Genomic DNA, 27,251 nt, shown 5'->3' with positions numbered 1-27,251 from the left:
CTTTCAGAAAAGCATCCTAGTTCAGCTCTTTGAGCCGCACAGCAGTCCTTCTAACAGGGGTTCAATTCAAGATCCAAAAGTGTCTGGTTTTAGGGGGTCAGAGACCCAGTACTTATACTCAAACTCACTTTTGATGTAGGGGCAAAGCAACTCTCTGAAGTGCACAAGGATCCTTTTGAACCCAGTCCTGTGTGCCAGGCTACATGTGGGGGTAAATCAGGGCTTTGTGTTTGGACAGGACACTACCTATTAAAGTGTAAGTGTCAGCCCATCCCATTCCTCCCTGCCCAGGAAGACCTATCATTATCCAAATGAATGCAGATGAGTGCTCAGTATGTATTGAGTCTCACCTTCCTGTGTTTGTGGCTGTCTAGAGGGAATACAGAAAGTGCAGCTGTCACTAAACCCAGATGTGTTTTAGAGACAGGTTGTCAGACACAAAGAGCAGTAAGTGCAGAGAAATATCAATTTTCTAAAAGTGACATTTCTAAAAGAGTAATACTGCATCAAACGTCACCAGTAATGAGGATTTCACATATCAAACATGAAAAAGCTATGTTTGACCAGGAATTACAGCTTAAAGGTGTTTTAAGGAATCCTCATTGCTGGCGTATGAGAGGGGTAGGTCTCACAGTAGTGAAAAGTGAAATAAGCAGTTTGTCACAACCAGGATATGCTAAACGTACAAGTACATGTCCTGCCTTTTACTTACATGGCACGCTGCCCTTAGGCTTACTTAGGGCCTACCTTAGGGGTGGCTTATATGTAATAAAAGGGGATTTTAAACTTGGTAATGTACAGGCCGTGGGTCTTACTAGTACAACAAATATGCCAATCAGGTATACACCAATGTCATCATGTTTAGGGGAGAAACACATGCACTTTTGCACTGGTTAGCAGTGATAAAGTGCTTAGAGTACTAAAGTCAGCAAAAGCGAAGTCAGAAAAAGAGGAGGGGAAGGCAAACAGTTTGTGGTGCCCCTTCAGAGAGGGCCATTTTCCAGCAATACTATATGCTCTACAGTTGTTATTTCTTACCCTGTGAGCTCTGTAGACAGGTGAACAACATAGTGTCATTCACTAAACTGAGTGTAGAGTACCAACTTCGTATTCGGTAAAATGGCTTAAGGTAAATAGAGCTGTTTTTAATTGACACGTGAGTTTGCCCCGTTGCAAGCCATGCCCTGCTGAAATTGCGGGGGCATATTATCAAGAAACGGCGTTAACATTATCGCCGCTTTAGCGGCAGAAAACTGCTGCTAAAGCAGCGATAATGGGCTTGATAATATGCCCTTGTGAATTCGCATAGAAGCCCATGTTCTGGTGTGAACATGGGCTTCTATGGGAATTCTTTACGGCGTATTATCAACCCCATTATCACCGTTTGAGCGGACGTTTTCTGCCGCTAAAGCGGCGATAATGTTAACGCAGTGCTTGATAATATGCCCGCGCTTCTTTATGCAAGTGTGACCTTGCCTGTTTGTAGGCATGTTCCTGTGTGGCACTTTGTACTTCTCTGTCTGCCTGAACTTCTCTTTTGATACCAGTTGCCAAAATGGCCTGGTTAGATTATTGATCTCTAGCAACAGAAAACGTTTATTTTTCTAAAGCTATGATGCATCACTCAGAATGAATCTTCATTTTATATTTGTGCAAGCTGTTTACTGTTATCCCTCCTAATAGTGAAATTCTCCGATGAGCACTTCTTCAGCAGAAAACATGCTTTTACATAACTTCAACAGTGGTCCCATGCTTATGTAATACAACACAACAAATAAATATAGACGAAATCGCTTCTATATTTTCAGAAGGACATGTCCAGCCGGACAGAGGTCTTCCAGGTTTACTTAATAAACACAATTCTTCAGAGAATAATTGTCAAGAATACCTTCCACAATGCCCCTGTGTGGTACACAAGCCTGTGCCCAGCACTAACGGGGTGAACACAGGTGAAAAAAATAGGAAAGGTTCAAGGCAAAACAAACGCCAGGGATACACTTCATGACCGAAGCTCTCGGCTTGCCCTGGCGTCGGCCGTTTACGATCGTGTAAACCGGCAATACCTGTTGCTCTATTGTGGGTGACTGGTCCGGGCATCTTGAAAGTAATTACTATCTGTGCCCACACGCGCTCTGCCTCGGCAAAATTGAGGTTTAATGTAAAGGCAAAGTATTTAATTGTCCTGATGATGGTTTCTATGATTTCTTGTTGAAACCGAAACGCCGTCGACTTGCTTATGCACCCGATACAAATCCGATTGCTTGATTTTATGTAATGGTGCAGCTTGATATTTTCTGTACAAATTGATATGATAACAGAAAAACGTTTGTTTTGCCTTGAACCTTTCCTATTTTTTTCACCTGTGTTCACCCCGTTAGTGCTGGGCACAGGCTTGTGTACCACACAGGGGCATTGTGGAAGGTATTCTTGACAATTATTCTCTGAAGAATTGTGTTTATTAAGTAAACCTGGAAGACCTCTGTCCGGCTGGACATGTCCTTCTGAAAATATAGAAGCGATTTCGTCTATATTTATTTGTTGTGTTGTATTACATAAGCATGGGACCACTGTTGTTTCCATAAAACTGTTCCCCGAGGTCCCTGTTTGACTTGATTGGGGTCCCTTGTTGTTTAAAAGTTTACATAACTTCAAAACATCTTTAATTGTCCATATGCTGAGCGCCGTCTACCCATTAATGACCTCAGAGGAGAAGATTATACAACCCTGTGGTCCTGGTATGATTTAGGGACCGCTTCATTGTATATTTATTGGAAATGCAGCTAGAATCAGATCACAAAAGAAACAGAGAGTGAACACCATAAAAGTGGTTAAAAGAGACAAGAAATGACCTGTTCCACCTCTTTGTCTGCATCCACCAGACTGTTTTTGATAAAAAACGTTAGAAGTGATTACGGGCATGAAAGCGGATATCCGTTGCTTTTCCATTAAATGTTTCTGGAGCAGTTTTCCTATTTAAGGTAGGATCGTGTTTTACCTATTAAGTATTTTACACATGCAATTAATTGTCTCTTCCTTGCAGAAACTGACTGATGTGTCTCATTCGGTACTGTTAAAAACATTTGCAAAGAGGAGTGGGTTGGTGGTCTTAGTTGATTGTTTGCTGATGATAACAAAGATCTGGCGTGGATTAGGGATGATGCCCCGGAAGGACTGGAAAATGAGTAGTGATTTGAAAGGGGTATTGCAAGGTCTAAGAGAAGGTAAAGTCAACAACAGCAAAGGTTAATGTGAAGACATGAGGCCCAATTCACAAATAGTTTAGTTTGACCTATTCTTTAAATACCCCAGGCTTATCATCTGTTAGGACAAAGCATGTAGTATGCTAGGAGTTGCTAGCTCCTGTACTCTAAATGCATACATGTTTGTGAAAGGTAAAGAAAAGCTGTGAAAGTCATAAAAGAATAGGTTTCTTTCTCGTATATAAGACCCTCAAATTGAAGGAGGAAAAAACAGTGCAGCTAGCATGGATGTCAAATCAGCAAAAGGCATGTGGTAGTGGAAGTGACATCACATGCCATTTGACCCTGATTACATCACAGGATATGACATCACACATCCTTTGGCCCTGATGAAAATACATGGCATTTGTCCTTGTAAAATAAATGCTAGCTCAATTAAATATTTGCTAAAACATTAAACTAAAACATACAAAGTAGTAAAGTTGCCATTTGAACATTACACAGAGATGCAGGGATGTGCTATGCTCAGGCACAGCCATCACGCTTGACTTGCATCATGAATTATTTTCCCCATTATTTGATACATACATAGAGATTTTATTATGCAGAGCTATTTTAACCTTTCCTACTACTGAGACATCAAGAGAGTTCTTCTAATGCACCTCAATCCTGAAATGTACAGCACACTAGTTCAGTACTCCCAAGACATATGTAAAACTCTTGCAATACACCCATCTGGGTTTACACTGTCATTTGGTTTAAAAAACCTGACAACTGATGAGTTCTCTCATCCGTATTGTGGCCCAGAGTACTTATTTCTAGTAAAGTAATTTCATATTATTAGAGCTCTCACAGTGCAGCAGTGCACCCTGGAATCATAATATGAAAACAAGCATATGCTCTTAAAAAGCACCTCAATCCTGATTTACGCCCTACAAAATAGATCAGTATAGAAAGATCCACAGAGCTCTTACGGCACATCTTTTTCTTGATTTATAGTAAGTCCCAGTATCACAAAACGTTTATAAAGCACCTCAAACTCAAATTGTAGGTTGCGTGACATGGCATTACAGATACATTTCCCGTGCGATTGCATAAAATGGGTGTTAGGAGACTGATTATTGCTGTTTTGCTGGCATTGTTTTAAAGTAGCATTCTGTTTAGTAAAAGCAGAATAAAGTCCATTCCCTGTGGAATGCTCACCGCAGAGCATTGATGAGGATCACCACTGTTTCACCTGAACATATAATAAGTTACTGAAATGCATAGGAGCCATAAAAAAATGTTACTAGATAATTTTAGGATTTGCTTTCTGCTTAGAGTTGTGAAAAATGATAATTTTGTTTGTAATAATGGTATTGCTTTCTCCTGTTTTCCATATGTTCTTAATAACATGTTTTCTAGTATTTTTAAGCATGACGTTGTCTTTTGTGGGTTGGATTGTTTTTGCTACCCAATTGACATCTGTACCCACCTCCCAACCTATGTCTCTTCCTACTACTACTTCTTCGCATTCTTTCCATACTTTACCTGAACATGAACTGGTTAGGAGGTCAGAGTTTACTAATAATTCCTTTGTACAGCTTTTGCATCAACACAAGTTAGTAATGAACACCACTAATTGTTGGGTGTGTGGTCTTATGCCACATACTACAGATAGAGGTATTCCCTATTTGGTTCTGTCATTTAGTTACAATGGGTCTGTATGGGCATATCAGACGATGTTTATTTATGCCAACAAAGTCTATCCCTTGCGTTCCATGAAAGATAACTCGAGTAATAATGCCTTAGTGAAGGGAATAACGGATAATATTGACATTGATTCAGATACAGACTGAGTGATTGCCTATGTAAGGGCAAAAGGAGGGTCTGAGGTTCTGTGAATTCTGAACCTGTGGGTTCCATTTTGTGTATGGCAGCCATTTTGTGGTTGCCCTCACATAGGCCGATGATTGTGGCTGAACTAGTCTTTTACGGACATGTACACCTTAGCTCGAGTTCATGCTGACTTCTGTTTGACCTGAGTGAACTGAACCTGTTGCCTGAAGCTGACCTTGTTAAACCAGTTCCTGCCCTTTAGCTGATCAAGATTAAGGATCAGAGCACAGGACATCATAAAGTTTTACTGCACACAAACATGCCTTATCCTACTTCTATCTGTTTCTGTTTCTTCTTTTATGGTCTATTTACGATATGGGTTGTGGTCCTTTTTATTATGGGTTTGTCCGGCTTGTCTAAAGAAGAATGTTGGGTTTGTTCAATGATTGATTATGGGCCGGACAACTGTAAAATGGGTTTGTCATTTGGCAGACCTTGCATGTCCATGTTAGGCATTATTTGCATGCTTGCAAAAGCAAGGACTGCCCCTTACTTGTATGCTGAGTTTTGTAACCCTGAGCATATATAAGGCCACTGTTCTCTGTACTCCTCAGACTACCTCATTCCGTTGCTACGGCTTCTGTGTGACGTGGCCTCACTTATTAAATTTAATAAAGATGTCTTTTCATATTTTCAGCTTCTGTGCCAAGTTCTTTTTTCTATTAGTAAGTATTCCCTGAGAATGAAGACTACAGTTCTTCATGCAGAGCACACACCTGTCACCAGGCCACAGCCAACCTCTGCAGAGCATAGGATTCCCACCGAGCCACAACGTCTGTGGAGCTCAGCACTGCTGCTGAACCACAGCGTCACTGCCGAACACCAGCATCTGTGGAGCACAGCACTGCTACAAAACCACAGCGCCTGTGGAACACAGCATTGCTACTGAGTCACAGCGTCTGCAGAGCACAGCACTGTCACCAGGCCACAGCCAACCTCTGCAGAGCATAGGATTCCCACCGAGCCACAACGTCTGTGGAGCACAGCACTGCTGCTGAACCACAGCGTCGCTGCCGAACACCAGCATCTGTGGAGCACAGCACTGCTACAAAATCACATTGTCGCTACCCAACTAAAAGCAGGGGTCCCTCAAGGTTCTATCATCTCGCCCATGCTTTTCAACATCTACATGAAGTCTTTACCAGTACTGATCAATAAATTTCACCTCACGTGCTACAACTATGCCGATGACACGCAAATATTCCTTCAACTGGAATGCCCCAAAGACATTGGAAAATCACCAATTTTCAACTGTCTCAGAGCCGTGGATCAGTGGATGACTTGGAGCCATCTCAAATTGAATGCTTCAAAAACTGAAATACTCACGTGTGGCGATTGGAAAAATTACAACCCGCTTGCCGCATGGCCTGATGTACTGGGATCACTGCCTAAAGTATCAAAGGAAGTAAGAAACCTCGGAATGACCATCGACTCCAAGCTGTCGATGAATGTCCAAGTAAATAAGCTAGCAAGATCAAGCTTTGCTACTATAAAAACGCTGCGACGAATTTTCCCTCATTTGGGATTTCCACACAAGGTCCAAGCTACCATCTCCCTTGTTCTATCCAAACTCGATTACGCCAATAGCCTCTACCACGGATCACCTTTAACGACCATGAAAAGACTACAACGGATTCAGAAGTCGGCTGCCAGACTACTCTTGCATATCAAACCACGAGACCACATCTCCCCTGCCTTGAAAGCCCTGCATTGGTTACCGGTTGCCAGAAGATCCATGTTCAAGCTGCTTTGTATTACCCACAAAGCAATACATGGAATAGGACCACTCTTCATCAGGAATAAAATCACCAAACACATTCAACAAAGGAACCTACGCTCTAAAGGAGCATCTCGCCTCAAAATCCCACCATACAAGAAAAAAACAATGGGTGGCACATCCTTCTCTGTTCAAGCAGCCAAACTATGGAACTCTTTACCCCCCAACAAAAGATCCACCAACAACCACCTTATCTTCAGAAAACTACTCAAGATCTGGCTCTTCCCCACATAAGCACCATACGGAAATAGAAATTTACAGCATATCCCTCTGTATATAAGCATTTGTTTTCACTATAGATATGTACCTATCTTTGTGTATTACTTTATAAAACATGTAAAACAATTATGTTGTTAAGAGAAGAAAAAAATAATAATAATAATAATAATAATCATCAATAAATAAAAATCATTTTTGGTCTACATGTACATACTTCCATTGTACATCTATGTACCTTCCATGTACTTGGATCTGTGTGTCTGTTACTTTTCTCCTGAAAAAGCATATCCAATGCACTACCCTATCTCTCATCCTGTGCCTCTATCAATATATTTAATCTAAATATACTTACTTTTTGATGTACCTATATACTTTTAATGTACTTATGGATCTATATACTTCTCTCTTTCTTCTAATTTAGCATTTCCAATGCACTAGCCTATTTCTCAGCCTATACTTCACTCAATATATCTTCTAGCCCAACCCTCTGACTCCTCTCAAACTTCTTTCTACTACTCCTTCTAATGCACTACCCTATCTCTCATCCTATAGATCTATCAATATATCCTCTACATCCACTCTCTCATTTATCCCAAACCCCATACCACTACCATGATCGCCAAAATAACCTTTTCTAGACTCTCTCCTGCTCTACCCCTCCTTGCATCATCTGACACCTCTTTTTACTACACCGATCCCCTAAAACAAACATTTCTAAACTCTCCTCTCTGACTCCTTCCCTCCAAACTCCTTTTTACTCATCTAAAAGCCTCTTCTACATCCAAAAGCCTCTTCCTACTGCTAAGACTTAAAATAAATAAATAAATAAATAAAAAATAAAAAAATCCTTCACTTTTTTATCCCTCCACTATCCTTTTTCAATAAAAATTAACAGACTAACACGTTTCACTTCTCAAATTCCATATTCCATATTCAACTATACTAATATACTGCCCAAATTACTGAATAGCATATCTACTACTCAAATTACTTCATATTTATACTATACTAATTTTCAACACTAATCCTTTATGGGTTACGGAGTGGCGTGCTACTCGCCAGAAAAGCGCTACAACGCCCATTAGGGGTAACAAGTGCTATATGAATGCTAATCTTTCGTCCCCTTTTATCCATCCGCTATCCTTCTCACTCCAAGTAACAGACTAATATCCACCACTGAAATTACCTCATATTTCACCATATTAATTCACCACTAATCCTCTATAGGCTCCCTGAATAGCATGCGTCAACAAGCGAGCGATAAATAAATACAAACCTTTGTCCTACTCTATCCTTCTGCTATCATTCCAAATCAAATAACTGATTAACCTATCCACCACTTAAAATGTACTTGCATGTTTCACTATACTAATTCAACACTAATCCTCTGTGGGTTCCGGAGTAGCGTGCTACCCGCCGAAAAAGCGCTTCGACGCCTCGTCAGGGGTAGTAAGCGCTATATAAATGCAATTACAATACAATACAATACATTCATAGAGCTCTCCTAAAACACATATCTACTGTGTGATCTGCAGCACCGGGCTATAATAACAGCAAGACAAATTCAAGGGTTAATGCAATTGCTCATAAAATTATTTGTATATGCGTTTATATGCTATGAACAAGCACATCTCAGCCGCAGGCACATTAACTAAATAATGTGTTTTGCCTTACTGCGGCCTCTTGCATGCAGGTTTCACGTGGATCTCATTGTTCAGAAACTCCACCTCCTGAACTACTGTATTGTGTTTTAACTTGTAAACTGCAGGAGGACAGTTCTTCACAACATGAGCAGGTAACGTTGCTATTACTAATTCATCTTAAGATCTCAGTACTGGAATTTCAGTGTTTGATGCAGGTCCTTGTAGGTGCACCACAAGTAGCGCTGAGCCGCAGGTTGCAGGTGGGCCCACCAGCACTCATTTTGGGGACCAGCACTTATTTAAAAAAAAAAAAAAAATTTAATCAGAGTAAGAGAGAGAAGGGGAAAGGAGGAGGAAGAGAAATATGGAAAAACTGTGTAAAAGAACAAAGCAGGTATAAAAAAAAAGAACCTTCAAGATTAAGATAAAGGGCAGGGAGTGACTGGTGTGACATTAAAGAGGCGTGGGTTGTAATCAAAACTGTGCAGCCTGGGTATTCAGCACCTTGACTTTCAACGGTGTCGGCTGCAGACTTCTCAGCATGACTGTGGGCCTGACACTTATGTTTTTACAAATTAGGCAGTGACCACAAAAGTATCGCTTTGTAGCCCAAACACAAAGAGAAACACTTTTGATAGCAGAAAGAACAGCAGTGACCACCAGAAAGATACAGTTGTAACTGATGGGGAAGAAAAGAGGAGGTGAAAAGTTTGCTCAGTTTACTGAGCCAGTCATGGTTTCTGCATAGTTTTTGGTGTTGGTGAGGAAGTATGATTCCAAGAGAGTACTGATAAGCGTTCGGTTTTGGTTGCAATATGCCACTCGCCAATAAATGAGCAGCAAGGTGCCTGTAAGTGGCACACACTAACTACTCAGTACTCCACAGCTATTCCTCTTTTTGAGCCACAGATGCCTGGGTAGCTCAATCCTCCCCATTGGCTGTAGCGAGGATGTTTCTCCTATGCAGCTTACACAAGCAGGTTGGCCTTTTGTTTTCCAACAGGCTCTGCAAAGTGGATGTGAAGTGTATTTCTTTATGCTACCCTATTATAAATTCAAAATTGCTCGTGAAAAGTAAAAATGAGTTATTAAGACAGCAGGTATTATAAGTACCTTAGTCCTCGACATGGTTTCTACAGACTGTCCTCAGATTTTAAATGAGAATATTCTGTTATCAACATTTTATGAATAGAGGAGTCAAGAATACGCTATGGAGAATCATGCTTGAAAAACCAACACTAAATTGTAAGGGGGTGATCACTCCAAAAGCAGGCGAAGAAAAAGGAAAAAGTAAGTATATAGCATGCTTGTTATATGAGAGTGATACTACTCAAATGTAATGAGTGAACTAGGGCACACTGAATGTAGGTGTCTGGATATTGGGGTTAAATGTTCATTCACAGTGCTGTGAAATATAAACACATGTTCTACATCCCTAGTCCTTTTAGAGCAGCTCTCAGACATTTAAGCAGCTCTAGGTTCTCTTTATAGCACATCTTCACAACACTATCCACTCATTCAGTGCAACTCTCCCATTTAAAGCACCAGCCCCCTTTAAAACAAGCCTTTTGCTTAAAGAATCCACCTTTTAAAACATATTTTCCTTTATAGCATTATCTACTTCATTGTACACCACCTTTATAGCACATCTGTTCAGTAAAGCATACCTTTCTGGTGAACCATCTCTCTCTATCTCTCTGGTTAAGCACCTCTGTCATCTAAAGCGCCTTTCTGCCGTAAATTACCTCACTCTTGTAAAACACAGCTGTGATATAAACCACCACCTCTTTCCTGTAAAGCACACCTATTCTCTAAAGTACTGCTCTTGCCTAAAGCACCTCACTGCCATTGAAGCACCCCTCTTCGGGGTAGACTGGGACATGGAATAGGCCAGGGCACCAAAACAAAAGGGGTCCCTATTAGAGAACAAGATTACCGAAAAATTGGCCCATGTTTGAAAAATGGGGACATTTTGAACTGTTAAAGACACACTGAATAGATATTTTGTAAGGTGTGGACGACTACATGCATTTGAGCTTGCTGCAGGTAATGTTAATGGTAATATCAGAGAAATCAACAGTAGAAACAGGCCCAACAGATCATAAAACAGGCACACAAAGAGCATTAAAAAAGCACAGCCCTCACAGTGACCTGTCAATCCCACCCTTTTGGCATTGCTGGAAAGCACCCCTCTCTAAAGCATCTTTCTCCTCTAAAAGATTTCCTCTAGTATAGCTTTCTTTGTCTCTAGTGCACCAGTCTCCTATAATGCGCCATAATCCTGTAAAGTTAACCTACTAAAAAGCATAACCCTGTGAAAGACTGTTCCTGTGCCTCTTGTAGGCCTCTCCTCTAAAATACCTACCTCCCTTTGGTAAAGCACCTGTCTTATAACATAATTTTGTAATGTATGTCATTCATATAAAGTAACAAAAGATATGGAGAAGTCGCACAGCTATATTTTAGAAAACAAAAGTTAGTAACTTCTAAATCCATAGTTTTAAAGTTCGTGAGGTTTGCTGTCAGGGAGGCGTCTCTTGCCAAAGACGTCCAGTAAAACATGAAAACGTGCTGCCAATAGAAACTAGAAGCATCCCCTGGCGCTCCACTCTCAAATAAATTCCAGTTGAATTAAAGAAAAGTTCATTCAATCGTTTGAAGTAGTCTCAAGTTTATATATACAAGTTCATTTTGGAAGTATTTCTCCTTCAGTTGTATAGTTCATTAGGTAACATTCCATGATCAAAAAACAACACATTTCAAGTCAAGTCAAGTCAAGGATCTTTATTTGGATGTAGATACATCCATAAAAGTGCATAAAATCACATCATCATCCACAACACAGTATCACAATCAAAAAGACACATAATAAAATCACATAATTCATTATAATAAATGTAAAAAATAAAGATAATTTACATGAAAAATCCAACGGTAGTTTTAGGGCACACAATGGTATACAGGAATTAAAAAGAACTGCAAGAATGTAAGTAATATGTGCAAAGGGCAAAGCAGCTATTTGTGCAAATAGGCAAAGTGCCAGCTAGACAATAATAAAACATAATCTATTTGTGTCATATCAATAATACTCCGGTGCGACAACATTTCTGAAGGAGCAGCGCTCCGAAAATCACTGCAATACTGTCAGTGGTCTGTGCAAATGAGCAAAGTGCAAACTGGGCAACAATGAAACAAAAACTTTTCATATCATATTCAAGGATACTCTAGAGCGAACCACATTTCTAAGGAAACAGCTGACTCTGAAAATCACCTCATCTGTGCCTAGCTTCAATAAATCTTCAAAAGCTAGGTTAAAATCCAACTGGGCTGTTTTGCGGAGGTATGGCATTAAGAGGTGTTTGGTATATTTTTCATAGAAACCACAGAAGAACAGAAAATGTAAAAGGCCTTGCTTGCCACCACGATTACATGGACAGTTTAAGTTTTCTAAGTTTTTATTAAAACCCAGTGGGAAACATAATAGATTTTTTATGCTCCCATCCCGAAACCGGAACAACAGGCTCCTGTTCCATTTGCTCATCTTCCTACACAGGTAGCTCTGCGGTAAATCATAGGGCCTGTCGCTAGGTACCACGATGGCTATGTACCTTAAGCTTGCGGGTCTTACAAATTCTTTCTTCTCTCTTTCGGTCTTAAAGAGGTTATAAAGTGCGTTTTTTACCAAATTCTTGTGTGAGTGGTCTATCATGTGGGGAGATGTAAATAAGTGGCCCCGCTCCACACTCACTAGGCTTTTTTCCACCGCCCCCAGCCACGGTATGTAACTAGCCCGTTCACTTTTCAGACAATCCTTGATGATGTCTCGTGTCAATGGCGCAGATGGGTTCGTCCATATTTTCAGCCAGAACAGGGCGGGTCTAGATTTTATGAAATCCTCCGTATACTTGAGGCTAAGTTCTCGGTGACACACAAAGGTTGATGCAGAAATAACCCCCCCCCCCCAAGATCTTTCTACAGAACCTATTCTCCATAGTTTGTATGTTATTACAATTCGAGTAGCCCATACCTCGGCACCATAGGTGCCTGTAGGTAAGCATTGAGTCTTATAAATTTGCAACAGGGATATAATAGCCTCAGCGTGTGGGGGTTGTCGAAGTGAAATTACAGAGTTAATGGCCTTGCCCAGTTTATTTCTCCCCTGGGCAACATGAGGTTGCCATGAGCCGGAGTCAGCGAACAGCAGGACTAGGTATGGAAAAGTGCTAGTGCATTTTAAAACATTATTCCCTATCGAAATTTGGTTGATCTTATGTTTTTTTGGGCCACAGCACATTATAAATGATTTGTTAAAATTCGTGCAGAGGCCAAGATCTGCCATGTATGAAACAAACCCAGAGATTAAAATACGCAGGGCATTCGGTGTGCGGGCCATAAGGACCGCATCGTCTGCGTAAAGAAGGGTGGGAAATGATTTGCCATTGATTTGCGGGACATCAGTTGTTAATTTACACACAGAGCTGCTTAATTCATTTATATACAAAATAAAAAGCAAGGGAGCCAGAACGCATCCCTGTCTGACCCCCCTGCCAATAAAAATATCATTAGAAACTTCGCCAGAGGTATTCAAACAGACTCGAGCTCTCAAATCGCTGTGCAAATGGGTCAAAAAATAAACTAAGGAATCATCTAGCCCATAATTTAACAAAACTGACCATAAACGGGAACGGTTAACAAAATCAAATGCAGAACTTAAATCCATAAAGCCTAAATAAAGGGGGGATTTTTTTGCGATGGTATATTTTGCCATTAATAGATTTAAGTTTAGGCATTGCTCCACAGTGCCAACGTGGCTTCTAAAGCCAAGCTGGCATGGGTGTAAAATTAAATTATCTTCTGCCCAAACTCTAATCCTGTTAAAAAGGACCCTGCCTAAGATCTTCAACGTGTTATCTATTAAAGATATTGGACGATAACAGGCAGGGTCAGATCTATTTCCTTTTTTAAAAATAGGCACAATGGTGCTGTTAGACCAAGTTTCCGGAAGGGTGGTGTGTGATAGGTTGTTAAAAACATTACTCAGTAATGGCGCCCAAAAATCAGGTTCCGATTTAATTTGGTCAATGGACAGACCATCGGGGCCAGGAGCCTTGTTCCCAGCACTTTCTAAAATGGCATCTTCTACCTCCGTTAAGGTAATATTTAATGTAATTGACGGGGGGTGGTAAGCATAGAGTCAGCGGGGGCCTCATAGATTTTCGAGAAGTGATCAACCCACACATCTCCTGTGATATTGCAATTTATGGGGGTAATATCTGTTCCAAGTGATCCTAAACTCTTAACTTCGGACCAGAACCCAGAGACATCCCTCAGGGTAGCAAAACGCACGAGGGAGTCCCAATGATCTTTTACTAACTCCTCAGATCTTATTTTAAGAGTGTGCTTATAACTGGCTCTCAGTCTCCTCACAGCTAACTGATCTCGTGGAACCGCTGTGAGGGCAGCCCATAGTTCCTGATTGGCTTTAGAGCATGAAGAGTCAAACCATCTTGGTAGTATGTGGTTAGTTGTCCGGGCGGGTTTAGAGATCTCTTCTTTTATGGCCTTACAGAGACCCGTAAAGGCCTCGATAATCACATGTTCGGGGCTGTCAGTAGATAGACAAACTGACACTAATTGGGGGTATTTTTGGATGGTACGGATTAAAACACCCTTGTTATCCACCCCCCGCCAAACCACCCTAAGTTTGTCTGTGGATGCCCCTAAATTTTGGGCTCCTATTTCCCTCTTATTCCTCTGTCTCTTGATGGATTTAAAACTAATTGAAATTGGATAATGATCACTATAGGGGACATTCAAAACCTCTGCCTTAAAAAGAAGTGTTTCTAGAGGGGAGGATATGAATACATAATCAATTGTTGTTGAACATCCTCGTCCTACATAGGTTGCCACTGGTTCTTCAGTCCTGGTAGTATTAGCCAACTCCATGGCATTAACTAAGTCACGTGTGGCTATGTGATCAAGCAATTCAGCTCCTCTTTTGCAGCTGGGGTTTCGTAAATGAATATGGGCATTAAAGTCCCCCCCTATACAAATACCATCATATTTGTGACCGTCAGTAATCTCATCAATAAAATTAAACAGTATTATATAATTAGTGTTGGGATGAGTTATAAAATCATTATTATAAAAGTTGATTAAACATAACTTTATCTTGCAAATATATGTCAGTGCCTGAAAGTTCGTGTCATTAACAGGTAAAGTTTCAATTCTGACTCCTGCCGTAATCTTAGTCCAAATAGATAATCCTCCACTTGGACGTCCCATAGACGGAGTGGGTACAATCTGATTGAAACAGCTGTATCCTTCCAGGAGTAGTGAACTTGTGCACCAAGTCTCCTGGAACATCAGAACATCATAGTTAATGACCCACTCTGTCCATTCCTTGATTTGTGTTTTGGGTTTGAGGCCAGCGATGTTCCAGCTCAAAATAGTCAGATCATTTGAAGGTGAAAAAGGGGTGGTGACCTTGGGAGCTGTTGAACTTATGATAAGAGGTGGAAATACATCTAAAACATTAGATTCCCTAGCATCATTGCGGCCCCCAGGTGGTTCAGCTATAAGATCTGCTATAAGTGGCTGGTCATTAGATGTTATATGCGGGGTGGTAGATGGTAATAGTCACTCAAAGCTGTTCGATTCAGATAAGGCACTGAACCTATTAAATAGGGGAAAAAGTGGGGAAGCTTGATTAAATGATCTCTGAGGGGGCCTATAGAAGTAGGCCAGGGGGAGTGAAGCTATAACAGTTGATGGCCCGGGGTGGTTATTGGTGTTAAGGATGTATTTGGCTGTGCCAGGGTGCCGAAAATTAATTACAATACAGTCGCCGTTGATGTTTTTAAATAGGGGACCAACCCAACTTACTCGGCGTACTGACAGAATTTCGTTTGAAATATCATGGCCTACCCCTTTGTATTTGCATAGCCAATCTATACATTTATTATTTAACTGGACCCACGACTCGCCCTGGCCTTCTTTAAGTACTGGAACGCCTGCTAAGACCAAGACATATGGGCAAGCATCCGGTGGTAAATGCAGGGCGGGACCCGAGGATCTTGGGGCCCTTGCTGTCACAGCGGGTCCCCCATCAGGGGCGGTAGCTGTAGTGGTCGACGCACCCGATTTGGGGACGGCTGGTCCAGAAACGCCCTTTTGCTTGCTGCCAACTGTGCTGGGGGTGCCGGTCGACCCAGCCGCCACGACCGAGGTGTGCTGTGGTTTCGTGGCGGTTAGGGTTTTGCCAACAGCAGCACTCCCAGTTACAGTGGCAGGTGCGGCTTTCCTGCCGCTAGGGGTCTTTGGCCCCTCACCCATATTGGTCTTGAGAGCAGACTCTATTTCCTTAAGTAGGCGATCTCCCCTCATCATGTCTAAACTGATCAACCCCTTCCTTTTTGTGTCATCCTTTTTTACAAGATTTTCTAGTCTGTCCAACCGTTTAAAAATAGAATTAAATTGCTTGATCATTTGACTTTCTAGCTGTTTAAAAATGGTATCTACAATAGTCTCAATAAGATTCCCATTGGTCTTTAGTTGACTGGTGCTGTCAAATGGTAAATCAGTCTGTGTGTAAGCAGAAGTATAGCCATCCATTGCGGGACTTTCTGGGGGAGCAACAAGAGCCACTTTGTCTTGAAGTGTGGAATCATTTAAAGCGGCCCTACCCCCTGTTGGATATTTATTTCCTTTATTCCACATACTTTGTGGTGTTGGTTGGCTCTTCTGGCGTGGAGGTTGCTTCCTCTTATTAACTGTTAATTTGGATGCACCTCTTTTCCTTTTCTCGCCACCGGGTTTATTTTTTTGGGTCGGTGAAACGATAACAGTATGCACAACTATGTCTGATGGAGAATCTATTATAATGGTAGGGCTACTGCCCCCTGGCAAGGGGTCCGAAGAAGAAGAAGAATTGGTGGGTAAGGGTGTTTTTGTTACTACGACCGTAGGTGAAAGCGGCTGGGCAGGACTAGAGTTAGCAAATGCTGGCTCAGTTTGCGTGCTGACGAAACCCATTGTCTTTTCAGGATTCCCAGATCCTTCATGGTGACATTATTTTGACGTTTTTTAAAAAAAGATTATCAACCAACAAAGAGATTGTTTGTACCAAAGCTGATAAAGGGGGTGGATTGGTTATCATGAATTCTACAATGTACAAACAAAAAGTACTAGATCACATTAACGACAAGAACACTTATGCACTCCTCGAGTTCAATCCCACCAACGAATACTTAATGATACTTACAGATCTCATCAACAAAGCTAAAAATTATGGCACAATCAATGAAAGAACGAGTACATGTTTGAAATCCACAAACCCAAAGAGTCCTTCATTTTACATGATGCCAAAAGTCCACAAGAATTTGCTTGATCCTCCATTACGTCCAATTGTATCAACAAGAAACAGCTTACACGAACCAATTGGTCAGTTTATCGATCGGTTAATGCAACCCACGGTACAAAATATGGTCACATACATTCGTGACACCACAGACTTTTTGTCAAAGTTGAATGCTCTGGAATTGAATGATCAAGAACAACTAACACTCTGCACAGCAGACGTGAAGTCGTTATATACGTCGATCCCGCATGGGTTGGGAATAGAAGCCATGGAAGAAGCCATTCTTACCACCGCTTATGATCCAAAACTACAAGCCTTTCTTATGGAACTGATTATCTTTACGCTATACCATAGCTACTTTAAGTATGATAACACGTGGTATCAACAACTGATAGGGACAAGCATGGGCAATAGCGCAGCGCCGGTATATGCGAACCTATTCAGGAGAACATATGAAACGCAACACATCTTAAATGACCCACGATGGACACAAAACGTAAAGATGTTTGTACGTTATATTGATGACGTGTTCATCTTGTGGAAGAACTCAACTGACTCGTTACAACAAGCTCTGATCGAACTAAACCAGAAAGAAGAACGTATACAATTTACGCGGGAAATCTCCACAGAGTCTATCACCTTTTTAGATGTACGTGTGAATCTAGTCGAAGGCAGAATTGAAACTGAGATGTTTCGCAAAGATACTGACAGGAACAACACCCTTCACTACCACAGTTTCCACCAGGAATCTCTCAAAAGACACTTACCACTATCGCAAATGATGCGGGCAAAACGGATCACGTCAAACCCAGAAAAAGCAAAGAGTACCATCAGAGAGATGGGTGAAAGATTCCACGCTAGAGGATATCCAGAGTCCATAATCAATGAAGCTGAACAGAAAACAGAAAGCTTACGCAGAACGGATCTCTTGACAACAAAACATAAACCCCAGTTAGACAGAATGACAGTTGTGTCTAAATACTCCACTGCGAGTTTCAACTTTAAGAAGATTATCAACCATCACTGGAATATTCTCAAAGCAGAACCTGATTTTAAACAGACTTTTGACAATTCACCGATCTTTTCTTTCACTAGAAATAGAAATTTTGGAGAAATGTTGAAATCTACCATCACAGACTCCAAATTATATCGTGGTACCCGTCCATGTTTACAATGAGGCAACTGTAATAACATTATGAGAGGTAATCAAATAGTACATCCGATGAAGGGTCATGAAATCAAATTGAGAGTCAATGCGACCTGTGACACATCGAACTTGATTTACATGCTGAAATGCCCTTGTGGCAAGGTATACGTCGGCAAGACCGAACGTAAAATAAAAACAAGACTCAACGAGCATAAATCAAACATAAGAACAAAGAACTTAAAATCAACTGTAGCGAGTCATTTTTCTGAAGCCAACCATAACATTTCACAACTTCAGTATGTGGTTCTTGAAACCATTGAAAAAATAGAGGGCAGAGACAATAACCGTTTCCTTCTTCAAAGAGAGAACTATTGGATTTATTTACTTAACTCCAGCAAGCCGAACGGTCTTAATGATCGTATAGAATTCGCATGCTATTTGTGAGACTGATTCATGAATTTTCAGTACCCTTTTGAATTCCTTTGCTAGTTGGAATCGAAGAGGGACCGATCTGCATATCCAAATTCGTATATTTGTATATTTTTTGTAAAGCATGTGTTCCTTTTTATTACATTATGCATTGTTATGTATTTTCACTTTTGCAATAGATCCGATATATTTGGTTGTTTTGATGAAGTTGATCACCTATTGGTTGACTTCCGTTCACGTGGTCGGAACTTACGTTACATCTTACTCCAAACAGGAATCTCACAGATTTCTTAAACTCGATGTGAATGGTTTAGTCCTTTCAAACAGTTTCGCGCCAGACGCGTTTGGGAAACCATTCGATACACACAGGAGACGCTAATGCGTACCACAAGTAAGTTAAATTGAAACAGTGTTTTCATAACTCTGGTATAGACGTTCGCTCTATACTTGACATTCACGCATTTCCTTGTTTAAACCCCAGCATTATTCATTGACTTTGAGTGAGTTAGAATACGAACAACACGTGAGTCTACCAATATTTTGTTGAAGTTTTTGCATGCACGCACACAATGGGAGAGCATGATGGTTACGAGCACGATATCTTTTAGTGATACACACAAAATGCAATGACTTTGTTTTGAATATGATGTCACATCTGCAGTGATTTGAATAGAATTTCTTTTTGTCTTGATTCTAGTTGTCGTCCCAGAGGAAGGGCATTAAGCCCGAAATGCATCGGACTTATAAATGTGTTGTTTTTTGATCATGGAATGTTACCTAATGAACTATACAACTGAAGGAGAAATACTTCCAAAATGAACTTGTATATATAAACTTGAGACTACTTCAAACGATTGAATGAACTTTTCTTTAATTCAACTGGAATTTATTTGAGAGTGGAGCGCCAGGGGATGCTTCTAGTTTCTATTGGCAGCACGTTTTCATTCATATAAAGTACACATACTGTAAAGCACACACCATGTGAACCACCATTTCTGTAAATAATCTCTTGATTAAAGCTTCTTTCTCTGGCAAACCACCTCTGGTTGGCAAAGTACATCTGTTTTAAAAAGCAATCTTCACCTAAAAAGCACTCCTCTCTTGCAATGAGGGCAAAAAGGATGAAACCACAGAGGTTCAAAGCCACGCATGTTCAACATATACCAGTGTTTTGTAGACCTGAGGTTCTCCATTCCTGACATGCCCTTATATGTACCTGGGCTCCAGTCGGAGACAATGGTCATTCTCTCACTGGGCAGCATCTGTGGACACACTTGGAAGTCACTAGGCAGGCTGGAGGACGTGTGTACCTGTCTCTGACTGGGCTGCACTGAGGCAGTGTAGAACTGTGGTCAGGACGAGGCTTCCATCATTAAGCTGAGTTGCCTAAACCCTGGAAGACAGCAGCACACGCCCACTGGCAGAGTCTGTTTAGGTTGTTACAATTTTGTAACAAATACACCTGCGCCACATGAAGAACCAGTAGCAGTGGATTTGGACATGGAACTGGTAACAATGTCCTGATGCTTCCTGTGTGCATGGGTTTGCATGTCAAGTGGGACCAAAATTGCTGTTTTCTTATTTTGATTTCTCTACAAAGTTTATGTATTGTATTTCCCTACCTAGCTTTTTCCTGCTAGAGCTTCTGTTGCTTTTTCTCGTCTCAGAACAGTTCAGAGAGAAATCTTTCAGTGAACCCTGGACAATCTGTTTACATAAACTGCATTTCAAAGCAGGCTTCCCTACCCCTGCTGTGGAGAAAGAAACAATGTGTACACCGCCATGAGAATTGAGCAGCAACGTTATGTGGTTACAGGCGATTAGCAGCAGTTCTTTCATTTCCCCGGGTGCTAAATGTAAACAGGGCTGCAAGCCCCATTTTTCTTCCATATCTGATGCGCTGCCCCTGTTTTCTCTCTGGCCATGGTGCGCAAGGGCAGTGCAAGAGGTAAGCCAGGGGGTGCGGCTGCGACCCCTGGAGACCCATAAATGACATAGATGGCAACTAAGCGTGAGATGATCAACTAAAGTAGGTGGGTTATAAACAGAAGAGCAAGCATTTCCAAAGCTTTTCCAAAGCCATTAGGTTTGTCTTTGGAGAAGAGGCTGAAGTGTGAATTTTTTAAAGGAAGAATTTGAATTTTTTTGGTCGATGTATTGTTCTATAAACATGTAAATATATATTTGAAGGGTGCAATGGCGAAAGGATGGGAGAATAATTTGCGACTATTTGGTTCTTATGTATTTATCTTTTCTATGGAACAGTGGTGTGTATGCCAGAGGAAGTATTCTAGTATGCGAAGTGTAATTGCTTGAAGGAAATGTGAAGACCAGCTAAGACAGAAGTTCAGTGCTGACTACGTTAGTTGGCAAATCCAGGGATTCCTTATGCCCAGGGCATGGATTAAAGTTGGAGTTGGCCAAGATGCGACCTGCAGCCCATGAGTTAAAACCCATGGCCTGCAGGTCACACCGTGAGTGCCATATCCGCCACTTCATTGTGCGTGGCAACCAAGAGGTTCCAGCAGCTTCTGTGACTGTAGAATAACTACTGAAGAACTATCTTAGCAATGACTCAATGTAATCAGCTTAATGAATGGCCATGTTTTGTTGGGAGATCAACCGCACACTAGCTCTGCCTGATGCTCATACATTCCATGCATCCAATTTTGGATGTATACTTTCAATAATTTCTAACGTTGCATATTGTTCATAATTGTAGCCACTGGGTATATCGTTGTCTTAATGCTTTAATGTCTTGAGCTGAGATTTAGTGATGTTTATATCGACAAATGTGATTTTGGTTCAATTTCTTTGTGTGACTTTCATAACCAGTCAGATGTGGCCTTTTGGTTACTTTAATACAAATATGATTGCCCATTTTTGTGTAAAGATTGTAAAGTGTTCTTGCGCTTTCAATCTCATACTGCTCGCAGTCTTCTATGAAATATGGTGTGGTGATCTGGGATATCGTATGTTGGGTCAGTAGAGAGTGATGTGGTATGGGTGTAGTGAGAGTGGTGGGCCATATTATCAAGAAAGGGCGATACATTATCGGCGCTTTTATCGGCAGGAAACTGCCTTTAAAGCGGCGACAATGGGCTTGATAATATGCCCTTGTAAATTCCCATAGAAGCCCAAGTTAACACCAGAACCTGGGCTTCTATGGGAATTCACAAGGGCATATTATCAAGCCCATAATCGCCGCTTTTGCGGCAGTTTCCTGCCGATAAAAGCGGTGATAATGTATCGCCCTTTCTTGATAATATGGCCCGGGGTTTCATGGGAAGTTGTTGTGCTGCTGAGTGCTGTGATATGGGGGGTGGTGGTGTAAGGTGATTTAGCTGGTCTGTTGTGCCCTGAAGATATAAGTTGGGTGAAGCTTTGGTAAATTGTGATGAGGCTTGGTATGAAGTGTTGTAGTGAAACTTGTTGAGCGTAATGTGGTGTAACATGTTGTATAGTGTCTCAGTGGTGCTTGGTGTGATGTGATGGGATAATGAGTTGTTTTGTATGCTGTCACATGGGCAGTATTGTGTGAAAAGTTTCTTTTAGTGTAGTAGGGTGCAAGGTGGCAGGATATATTGCTGTAGGGTGTTTTTTGGTAATGGTATGGTGGGAGGTAAGTAATGTTATGTATAGTCATAACGTGCTGATTCTTATTTTTTGGTTTGGGATGAGATGTTTCGTGTATGTGTGGAATAAACTTTATGTGATATAACATGTTGCATTGGGTGATTGGCAAATCGGCACAATCTGTCAGCCGCGGTCCGTACAGGTAACAGCGATGGGGCGGCGGGGCCTCATGGGGGGATTTCGCGAGATGAAGGAGGGGGAAAATTAATTATTTATTTAGTTTTGTCTTAGCATCGTCCCTCAAAATCCCTCCCCCCCACGCAGCCCCACCGATGTTACCTGTACGGACCGTGGCTGCAATCTGTGCTGAAAGGAGCCACACTCTTAGATCTTTTCTGAAGGCTAAGTGATCCAGTGTTGAACAAATGTTGGGGGAGAAGTGTGCCATAGATCAGCAGCAAGAGTGTAAAGAATGTGCCTCTGATTTATTGCAAGTGGTTTTGTGATTAAATTGGCCCAGCTACATATAACTGAAATGTGGACATGGAGGATTTCTGGGCCTTTGATGTGGTATGCGCTGTGGGAGATGCTGATGGCTACTGTACCTGAATATACACTCCAAAATATTGTTTTATTATGATGTCATTGTCAAAATATCATGACTGCAAAGCATCATGGTATATAACATCGTAGGTAAGTATATTGTTTTTTAGGTCTCGCCTGTCAGCGTGCAAGCACTGTTGCTGCGAGGGGTATTGTTTACAGTAAAGGGCTAGGAGCCTGTTCAGTGCTTACTATTCGTTGTCACTCTTTTTTGCTGCTTCCTAATTGGCCAGTGCGGGCAAGGTGTCCATTCCTTTTCTTTGTGTGGTGCACGGACTGGGTACAGATTGGTTCTCCTTGATTGCTGTCCTTCTGCTGCTCGTGCTTGATTGAGATATAATTTTTTTCCCACCCTGCCCTGTTCTTGTTTCTTCTTCTCCTACCACCTCCGCCTTTTGTCCGTCTTGCATCTTCCCTAACACCCCCCCACCCCTTGGTGTCTCTGTTGGTTCTTCCTTCCCGTCCCCACTCTCCTATTGTCTGTCCCACCCCACCTACCAAAACAAGCATTGGCATAGCCAATAGGTCTTGCCTTTGGGACCTTATAAGTGTTTAGTCATGCAGCACTTGATGTTGTTGCACCAAGGATATTGTGCTGGATAACCAAACACTTATAAGGTCCCAAAGGTGAGAACTATTGGCTATGCCAAAGCTTGTTTCACTAAGGAGCAGCATTGTTTACAGGCTAAAGTTCAACGCTTTGGAACGTTAAGATCTTGGTCCTAATTGTGGTTCTTGTACTTAATAAAAGGGATTCTGGGTCAATTACTTTATTGCTCTCTGCCTACAATTGTAAATATGTGTAACTTAAAAGTATAAAATTAAACATGCTGTGGGTGGAGTTTTGTTTGAGGTTCTTGCAAACACATACATCTTCATTTCTGTAATCCAGTCGCAGTCGCATCTGAACCCCACGTACAATAAAACTGTGCTCTGCAAAGTTGTCTGCAGCTCCTGTGGGCTAAGCCTAACCTGTACCAAATTTCTCAAAATAAATAAGGTAGAAAAACAGCCAACTACATATTTAAATACAAAAATAGATCACTGCATTGTGAAAACTCTTGAACAACATAAGGCCGATTCACAAAAGCATTTATGAGTACGCAAAGTAGCACAGCTGGAAGACTCGTTCACATATGTCACTGGTCAGTGAAGGAGACTGTGCTGTCAGCAGCGGGGATGGTAGTCCTAAAAGTGTGTGTTGTCTTTCAGTGCCGGAGGGGGATGAGTTAGTGACATTCAATTGGTGTTAATTAGTTTAGTGCTTGTATGGTGAGGAGTCAGTAACGTTGGGTGTTTTGCAAACCTGGATATAGTGCAGTAAGGGAATCTTACCTCCCAAATTGGGTGAATTTCTGTTACCATTAAACTCTAAATCGGACCCTAAATTTTATGTAAAGCACCACATTGTGGCAGGAGTTCTAATGTTCCAGCTTGCCACAGTGTGTGATCCTCTGCAATTTCCTTTGCATCCCCATTCAGAAGATGTGAAACATACAATAAACAGCACTAACCAGCGGAATGCACTTTAAAAAACACTAGACATTTTTGCCTGGGGGTTTTATCAAGTGGGAGCGAAAAAGCTGTTGAGATAAATATGCTCTCACTTTGATTTGGAAGAACAAAGCTCTTAATGCCTCAACAAGAATAGGAAGCGCTAAATATATGCTAAAATGTAATACCACAGGTAGATTCTTAAATTGAAAAAGTAGTGCTGATGTCTACTGGCAAAAAAATGCAGAATCTATTTAAACACGAACCCCCCTGTAGTGTCCTGGGCAGAGGGCCTTCAATGATGAGACACAGACATACATGTGTTTAGTTCGTGGCCAGAACCTTACTGAACCACGCCCAGCTCACTGGGCTATTTATTGTTAGCCTTGCGCGCTGGCCGAGCGTACGCTGGGCCAGCCTATTGTATTCACCCTCCCGGGGTCTTTTGCCCCCGCCTCCCTCACAACGGGTGCAAGGTGAGCCGGTCCGTTTACGGATGACATTACATTTCTCCTTTACCCAAAAGAACAAAATACAACAGGATAACATTTCAAACTGTAAAACAACTAGCATCAGTTTCTGACAGCTAAAACATTAATGGAACAGTCTTACTTGGTTCGCCGTGACTCTTCACTTGCCAGCTCACAGAGGTCGGCAGCGGGCAACAAAGTCTTTGTACTTATGGGACGGCCGTGGATGGGGCCGTAGGTTGTACCGGCACTGACTGTCTCTAGCTGGAGGGGTCAGAGACGGGTCCACAGAGTAATTTGCCTCGGGCGCCTCCTGGCTGTTCCATTCCTCCTGATATGGCAGTCCCCTCAGGCTCGGGGTGGCTCGGCCGTCTTCTCCATTCGGGGCCGGGCGGTGGTTGCTGTCTCTTTCAGATTCCTGCAGGTGGCTTGGCTCCGCGATGTTAGGCCCGTTGGGCTCTGGGAATCCTTTGAAGTCATCCGCAGGGTCCCTCTTGAAGAATGACACGTTCCTGGTCACTTTTTCCCCTCCTCGAAAAGCGGTGACCATGGTGCCTTTGACCTCAGTCACTGTCCACGGATCCACTTCAAAAGGCATTCGGAACTTCCCTCCTGGGTGGCGGTCACGCACCAGCCCTTGATCGCCGACCACGATAGGGCTATCTTCCGCCCTTCTCCTCCTTGATGCGTCTTGGTTGTTCTTTGTTCGCCGGGCCATCGACTGATTCGGAGGTTTAGGAGATGTTGACCACGCCGGATGGTGTGATGGTATCCATCACGGCTCTACCGAAACAGAGGCGGCTTGGGGAGATGCCAGTGGTGCAGTGTGGTATGAGGCGATACTCCTGGAGGAATTGGTACAGTGCTAGCTCCAGGACTTGGCCATCGGCGGTGGCTATTTGGATGGTCTTGTTCAGAGTTCGCATCAGTCGCTCCACCTCTCCGTTCGCTTGGGGCCACCTGGGGGTTACCCGGCGATGCTTAATTCGATGGGACAACAGGTACTCGGAGAGTTTGGTACTGGTAAAGGGTGGGCCATTGTCCGTTCGGAGTTCCACGATGAGGCCATGAGTGACCATCATTTTTTCCAGTTTGGGTATGACGCCCCCAGCTGCTGTAGAGGATACAATCTCGACCTCGGGATACAGTCAGAAGTCATCCACGACTACCAGAATGTATTTTCCGCCCGTGACGCTACCAACATCCACACTGGCTCTTTCCCATGGGGAGGTGGGGCCATCCTCCGTGACCACAGGTGCCAGACGGTTGGGAAGGCTGGTCACCAGACATACGGGAAACTGCTGGATGATGGATTCGACTTGTCGGTCTAGGCCGGGGAACCAAGCTTTGCTCTGAAGGCGGTTCTTTGACTTCACTATCCCCTGATACGCACCTTGTGCTAGGAGGGCAGCTTTGGGAGTGAGGCTCTCCGGCAGGACAAGGCGTGGACCTCGTAGGAGGCAGCACTTCGTGGAGACTGACAGTTCTTGCGCACTTGGTACAGGGCTTTCAGCGTGGTTTGCGATTCTGTGGTGCAAAATGGCGTGGGACTCTGTAGCGGCTTCCAGTCTCCCGAGGAGAGCGCTTGAATGGCGATCTGGAGGCAGTCATCATCTTTTGTGGCCTGTACCACTTTGTCCAGTGAGATGGGGCGGGGTCTGGACCTCTCGACAATCTTCCTGACATACTCCTCCGTGGCCGTGGCTTCTGCCGCTTCTGGCTCTGTGACTGGCCAGGCGTGCCTTGACAGGAAGTCGGCAGGGTTGCGGGTGCTTGGTTTGTACCCCACCGTGAACTGGAACTCCTGGAATTGTAACATCCACTTCTCTATCCTCGGGGGAGGACGTGATGAGGATCCTTGGAAGAGCGGGATGAGGGGTTTGTGGTCCGTTATTACCACAAACGGGTGTCCATACATGTAGATGTGGAAATGGCGGCACCCCCACAAGATCGCTATGGCTTCCTTCTCAATTTGTGAGTAGCGTTGCTCCGTGGGTGTGAGGGTTCTGTTGGCGTAGGCAACAGGGGCCCACTCGCCGCAGGATTGCTGTTGGGCCAAGACTGCTCCTGGGCCTGTTGGGCTAGCATCCACCACCAGTTGCGACTTGTGCCGAGGGTCAAAGTATGCCAGGGTCGTGTCGGCCGAGAGGGCAGCCTTGGTTCTCTGGAACGCCTCCGCCTGTTCCGCTTCCCACACCCAGTGGCTGGTGGACTTGTTAAGCTCGCGCAGGGGGCCCGTCAGAGCCGACAGGTCCTTGAAGAAACGCCCGCAATACGTGACCATTCCCAAGAAACTGCGGACTCTGGTCACTGATGTTGGTGCCGGGGCGTTCTGGATGTCCTTGACCTTGTCCGGGTCTGGGCCGGTGCCCTTTTCTGAGAATCTGTATCCAAAAAGACTGATGTCCCTGCGCAGGAATTCGCACTTCTCGAGGTGGAGGGTGAGGCCACTGTCT

Source organism: Lissotriton helveticus, chromosome 4_1 (genome assembly GCF_964261635.1).
Source record: "Lissotriton helveticus chromosome 4_1, aLisHel1.1, whole genome shotgun sequence".
Classification (NCBI taxonomy): domain Eukaryota; kingdom Metazoa; phylum Chordata; class Amphibia; order Caudata; family Salamandridae; genus Lissotriton; species Lissotriton helveticus.
Note: the sequence above shows the minus strand (reverse complement) of the source record.